This window comes from Gossypium arboreum, chromosome 11, assembly GCF_025698485.1.
Source record: "Gossypium arboreum isolate Shixiya-1 chromosome 11, ASM2569848v2, whole genome shotgun sequence".
Lineage (NCBI taxonomy): Eukaryota > Viridiplantae > Streptophyta > Magnoliopsida > Malvales > Malvaceae > Gossypium > Gossypium arboreum.
This window is the reverse complement of record NC_069080.1, coordinates 61,712,658-61,719,956: the sequence shown is the minus strand read 5'-3', so window position 1 is coordinate 61,719,956 and position 7,299 is coordinate 61,712,658. Positions and strand designations below refer to the sequence as shown.

The window sequence follows — 7,299 nt, the reverse complement described above, 5'->3', positions numbered from 1 at the left end:
TGAAAATAAAGAGCATAAGCATGATTATCATTAGAACCATTCAAATAAAACAAGAAATAACAAGATAATAGAGAGAAAAGAATGGACAAACGCAATAGTGCTTGTGGGGCCGTGAGGCCGTGTGGTGTGCAAGGGTAAGAAGAGGGGAGAAGGGTGAGAGAGAGGAAAAAAATGGTAGGAGAAAGGAGAAAGGAGTGGCCGGTAGGTGGTGGGAGAAGGGATTTTCAGCGGCTAGGGTTAGGTATTGGGGGAAAGGGTTGATGAATAGTGGGGGTTTATATATATTTTAGGACACACGGTCATGGGCCATGCCTGTGCGCCCTTATTTCATCCCGTTTGTTTTGGGATTTTCAAATTTAGGCGCGTCTGAAATTTGGCCCACGCCCATGCTCTTTGGGCGTGTTGGTGCACAAGGTCGTGTCCTGCTTTGTTCGCTTCTCCTACGCCCGTGTATATATGCGTACGCCCGTGTTATTTTAACAGTATCGACCAAGGCTTCTAGACATGGGCGTCTCGAATGCCTGTTGTTTTGGCAGTTTCAACTAAGGCTTATAGACACGGGCGTGTTGCACGCCCATGTTGTTTTGGAAGGATTGCCCATGGCTATGTAGCACGACCATGGCAATGTATCGAATCCCGTGTTGGGGAAAAATTTTGCTCTATTTTCACACGGTCGTATTGTACTGCCGTGTCTCCTCCCGTGGTATGAACACGGCCTAAGGCACGCCCGTGTGCCTAGTCATGTGGATGTGGAAAACCTGTGTTAAAGGACTCAGTTAGTGATTTAGATGTTAAAAACTAAAATTTAAATAAATCAACACTGTTGTGCTTAGGTTGCCTCCCGAGAAGTGCTTGTTTATAGTCTAAGCTAGATTTACCTCAATTTCGTGTGATTACGGTGGATTGAGGAGTTGAAACTCCTCACTTCGGCTATCAGTTTTATCAAAATAAGGTCTGAGTCGAGTATTATTTACCTTAAAAGTTCCAAATATAGTATGTGTTACCTCGACTGTACCATTTCGAAAGATGTTCATTACCGTGAAGGGAGTCGCTCTGTCCCTATTGTGTTCTAGAGTAGCAATTCAGGGGTCATATTCATCTAACAATACTTTGTCCCCAACTTTAGTTTGCTTTGTTTCATCCTTATGTTCATTGTGGTGTCACTTCGATTTTTTGTATGCTTTTGGTTTCTCCTTGACAGGTGTTCGCCATTCATCTAGTTCATCGACTTGAAGTCTTCATTCTTCATAGATGGGTCCTTTGTTGTTACTTGAACATGGCTCATGTATGCTCCTCAAACGTGTTTGCTGCAAAGAAGGTTGCGCTACATGATTAGTATTAGTACCATGATTTATACAACCACCCTCACTATTCGATGTGTTATTCAAATTACGAGCTTGAAGAGCGATTGTTTCATCACCAACACGAAGTGGTTCACCTGTGCCAACATCAATAATAGATCTACCAGTTGCTAAGAAGAGTCGTCCTAAAATCAAAGGTATGTTACTATCCTCTTCCATATCTAGACCAATAAAGTCTACTGGGTGTATAAATTTATCGATTTTAACAAGGACATATTCAATAATACCCCTAGGAAATCTAATGGTTTTATCAACCAATTGAATGCTCATCCTAGTTTGTTTGGGTTTCCTAAGACCTAGCTGTTTAAACATTTTATAAGGCAAAACATTATTGCTCGCCCTTAAATCAGCCAATGCATTATTCACGTTCAAACTATCAATTAAACAAGGAATCGTAAAACTCCCTAGATCTTTCAACTTGTTGGGTAGCTTATTCTGTAGAATGGCTGAGCAAACTGCGTTCAACTCTAAATGCAACGCCTCATTCAACTTTCGTTTATTAGCTAAAAGCTCCTTTAAAAATTTACATGTGTTTGGCATCTGCGAAAGAGATTCAATAAACGGTAAGTTAATGTGTAATTTCTTTAATAGTTTAAGGAATTTACTAAATTGTTCGTCCATGTGGTCTTTCCTTGTCGCACTAGGGTATGGCACATGAGGTTTATAGTCTCTACTTACTGGTTTTTGCTTATTGTGGTCCGTCTCACCTTTACCTTTACTTACCATAATTCCTTGCCTCAGTTCTGGTTCAAGTTCAACTAACTCTTCCTTATCTCAAATAGCAATTGCATTGAGTTGTTCCCTTAGGTTCGATTAAGAATTACTCGGAAAGCTACCTTATGGTTGTTCAAAAACCAGTTTGGTGAGTTGGCCTATCTGGGTTTCGAGCCCTTGAATTAACACTTGTTGATTCTTAAGTACAGTTTCGGTATTCTGAAAATGAGTTTCTGACACCGAGATGAATTTTGTTAGCATCTCCTAGAGGTTCGGCTTCTTCTCCTGCTGGTAAGCTGGCTGCTGAAAACCTGGGGGATGTTGTGGCCTTTGATTTCCTTGGCCACCCCATGAGAAGTTGGGATGGTTCCTCCAACCTGCATTATAGGTGTTACTGTATGGGTTATTTTGAGATCTAGAATTATTATTACCCATATATTGAACTTGTTCCTCCTCGGTGCTAGGGTTGAAGGACTGATATTCTGTGTGTACTACTCCTCCATTAGAATCGCACCTCATCACTGGATGTACCTGTGTGGAACCATACAAACCGTCAATCTTTTTATTTAAAAGTTCTACCTGGTTAGATAGCATAGTAACCGCATCGAGGTTGAAAACACCGGCTGCTTTTGTCGGCTTTGTTCTCATGACTTGCCACTGATAGTTATTCAGTGACATCTCTTCAATAAATTCATAAGCCTCTTCAAGTGTTTTGTTATTCAAAGTTCCATCGGCGGCTGCTTCGATAAGTTGCCTTGTTGAGGGTTTCACACCGTTGTAAAACGTCTGAACCTGTAGCCATAGAGGTAACCCATGGTGAGGGCCCTTTCTCAATAAATCCTTGTATCTCTCCCATGCATCATAGAGTGTTACTAGGTCCATCTACACAAAAGAAGAGATATCATTCCTCAACTTAGTTGTTTTAGTCGGCGAAAAATATTTAAGTAAAAGCTTTTCGATCATTTGTTCCCAAGTAGTGATTGACCCTCGTGGTAATGAGTTCAGCCACTGTTTAGCTTTGTTCCTGAATGAAAAGGGAAATAACCACAGGTGGATGGCATCATCAGAAACACCATTGATCTTAAATGTGTCACAAAACTCCAGAAAATTCGCCAAATGAGTATCTGGATCTTCATCCTCCAAACCATCAAACTGAACAAACTGTTGTATCATTTGAATTGTGTTAGGTTTCAGTTCAAAATTATTTGCAGCAATAGCAGGTCTAACTATACTCGATTCGGCTCCTGTTAAAGTAGGTTTAGCATAATCATAAATAGTACGAGGAGCAGGATTCTGATTTATTGGATCTACAGCAACCACAAGAGAAAGCTGATTATTCTGATTTTCAGCCATCTCCTCAGTTGTATTATGGATATCTTCCTCTTGTCCTTCATCTATGTTTATTAGGTTTTGCCTTATTTCTCTTTGGTTTCGGCGAACTATGCTTTTAATCTAACTGTAAAAAATTAATGGTCCTGACGCGTTTCTTCTAGTCATAAACTATAAAAACCTGCTAGAAGAAAAAAAAAGAAAATTTAGTAAAATTAAGAAAACTAAAGTAAAATTTAAATTGCAATAAAATAAATGGCTAAAGTAATAAAAATTAAGCATTCCTAATATTTTAGTTCCCCGGCAACGGCACCAAAAACTTGGTGTGTGTGATGAGTTTTATATTTATGATTGATCGTACATGAAAACTAACTACTATCACGATGAAGGCAAGCGCACCTATCGAACAGTAGTATAGTTTATAGTAAGACCGGAATGTCAAACCCACAGGAACTAAAAGTACTAGTATTAACTTTCTTTTTATTATCTAGCCTAAAAATAAGGGGAATTGTTTTATCTAAACTAATTAACTAAACTAAGAATGCACAGAAAGTAAACTAGGGAAACACTTTTGGGAAAACTGATTGATTTAGACAATACCCAAGGGAAAAATCCACCTAGACTTCATTTGTTATTTGACTCTAAATTAGACGATTTATTCATTTGATTTCATCCATAGAAATCCCTAATTTATATTATTATCTTTCTCGAGACTAACAACGTTTAACCCTAGGTTGATTAATTGAAATCTCTTTCTAATTAAAACCCCTAGTGTCGCATTAACTCGATCTATGGATCCCCTTCTTAGGTTTGACCCTAATCCGACAGATTTATGTCTCCTTATGCCTAAGGGTGCAATCAACTTCGCTTAATTATGCTAGATCTACTCTTAGACAGGGACTTTTGCTCCTCTAAATAAGCACATCAATACTTGAATCAATATCCTGGAATATTAAAGCAAGAATTAAGAACACATAATTAAGATCAAATCAAATATTTATCATATAATTCAGAAAATAATAACAAGATCCGTCTTAGGTTTCATTCCCCTTAGGTATTTAGGGGATTTAGTTCATAAGTGTAAAAGGAAACATCTCAGAAGAATAATAACAAAACATAAAGAAAACCCAAAAACCCCTGAAGAAAATTGTAGGGAGATCTTCAGTCTTGAAGGAGAATCCAGCTTTTGAGAAGGATCAATTAGCTTTCTTCGAGTAATTCCTTGCCTCCTACTCTGTGTGTCTTTTCTAGGTACCTCCTGGAGTGTTTATATAGGCTTTAAAATGCTTCAAATCCCTCAAGAGTGGCCTTTTCTGAATAGGACTAGATTTAGGCCCGACAGGGACACGCCTGTGTAAGGTGGCTTAGGCCATGTTGCAATCTGTTAAATAGACACGGGCGTGTGAACTACTCGTGTAAGGAAGTTCAGGCCGTGTTGATTTCCCACGTTGACCCATTTTCTCTGTTTTTGGCCCGTTTGTCTCTCTTCTTACTCTCCTATGCTCACCTAAGTATAAAACATGTAATTAAAGGATTAGGAGCATCAAATTCCACAAATCTGATGATAATTCATCCAAAAATATGCTAAGCATGGGATGCAAATATGTATAAATTACGACTTATCAATTTTGATACGGGAAGGCAAAGTCATAGCTTATGCCTCGAGACAATTAAAGCTGCATGAAAAGAACTATTCGACACATGATCTAGAATTTGCACCTATTGTGTTTGCTTTAAAAATATGGCGTCAGTATCTGTTCGGTGAGAAATGTCATGTTTATTCTAATCACAAAAGTCTAAAATACTTGATGACTCAGAAAGATCGGAATTTCAGAACACGCCAATGGTTAGAATTGATAAAAGACTACGAGCTTGTGATTGACTACCATCTGGGAAAGGATAATGTCGTTGCTGATGCTCTAAGTTGAAAATCACTATTTGCTTTGTGTGCACTGAATGTGCATATAGCTATGCCTGATGATGGTCCGATAATAGCTGAATTAAAAACAAGACCATTATTTGCTCAACAGATTTGTGATGCTCAAAAAGTAGATGATGATTTGTTAGCAAAGCGAGCTAAACATAATTCAAGTATTGATTCAGAGTTCAGAGTTGATGCTGAGGGTTGTTTGAGGTTCAGAAACTGAATATGTGTCCCAAGAAATTCAGATTTCATTTAGATGATTTAGAATGAAGCTCATAACAATCGGTTAACTATTGACCTGAGTAGTACGAAGATGTATAATGATCTGAAACAGCTTTACTGGGGGAATGTAACTGCCCAATTTTGACCCTAATTGGAACGGTGGTTTCGGGACCATGAATCTAAGTCAGAATAATATTTAGATATTATTTTCTATGTTTAAAATGTGTGAAGTTGCTCTTGGAAAAGTTTCGTTTAAAAAATTTTAGTGTTTGGAGGTCGATTGATGAAAAAGGGTTTAATCGCGTAAAATGGCAAATTTAAGGGTTAATGTGTAAGGGCCAAATTATGATTGTTTTTATATTATGGAATATTAAGGTTGCAATTTGGCCATAAATAGGAATTAGTGGCCGACCAATATGCATGAATTAATGACTTGAATTGCTTATTATATTTTATGGCATTATGGTATATTTTAATACATGTTAATATATTATATTTGATAAAAGATGAACAAACTAAGAGAAAGAAAAGAAAGTTTAAGCTTTGATATTTTCGGTCCTTGCAAATTCAATTAGGTAAGTGATTTGAGTTCGGTTTTTATTAATTTTTACGTTTTTGAGATCGTTGCTTTGAATACTATAAAGCCCATGCTTGAAATTTTGAAATTTGATTACATACTCATGAAGTGCCATTGTTGATAGTTTGGTGAAATTTATGTTTTATGTTAGAAAATAAAATAAATGTGTTAAATTAACATTTTTGGTATTGGGATTTTTGGTAATTTTGAGCATTTAGGGTTAAATTGCGAAAATACTAAATTGAAGGACTAGATTGTGAAATTAGTGAAATGGGAGGACTTATATAAGCCTAGTGAACATTTAGCCCTAGCATTGTATATGCAAATTCTTCATATTTTGTGTTTTGTGAAAATTGGATTAAATTGTAAAAGCGCATAATGTTAGGGGTAAATTGGTAAATTGCTCAATTATGTGTATTTGGACTATGAATGAAATTCTATTTGAATGAGCTTAATTTGGAACTTTTTAGATCAAGAACCAAAAAGATCTGACGTGGATCGGGGAAAATAAAAAATTGTTGAGTAGTCGAATTCAACTGTCCATTGATATTCGAGGTAAGTTATTAAGAATTTTTTTTTGATTAAATTTAAATCAATTTAAGTATATGAGCCGAAATGAATTACATGAAAGATTGATGTTGCCCAATTCAAAGGGAATTGATGAATTTAAATTGATGTGTACTGAGTAATGGAATTTAGGCACTAAGTGTGCGAGTATAAACGATTACGGATGTGAATCTTGCACTAAGTATGCGAATTTGGTTATTGACCACTAAGTGTGCGAGTTTAAATATCGAGCACTAAGTGTACGAGTTTAAATATCGAGCACTAAGTGTGCAAACTCAATATATATTTTCGAGTAAACATTAGCACTAAGTCTGTGATTTATTTGAGTAAATCGGGAATGGTTGAATGAATTAAAGCTTCAAATTTCTTGATGAACAACTATGATGTATAGCTCAAGTTTGTGCAGGTGAGTATCGATTCTATGTGATGGATATTATAAATTGAAAGTATGTATAATAATAGATTGGTTTTAATGGCTTTGTGCTCGAATATATTAATGTTATACGATGATGGAATGCTAAATGCATTTGATTTTGTGTTTGAGAGTAATATAGTATATTGTGGTTGAGCAGATGCATATTAGACTTAGTTGAAATTGAGTATAT

General features: G+C 36.5%; 1 non-coding gene across 1 annotated transcript; it reads left to right on the top strand.

Annotated features, from left to right (window-relative positions):
- The first annotated feature begins 2,883 nt into the window (after positions 1-2,883).
- LOC128284860 (small nucleolar RNA R71) lies at positions 2,884-2,990 on the top strand. The gene has a single exon (XR_008275280.1). It is a non-coding gene; the product is annotated as a small nucleolar RNA R71 (small nucleolar RNA).
- Positions 2,991-7,299: the final 4,309 nt, after the last annotated feature.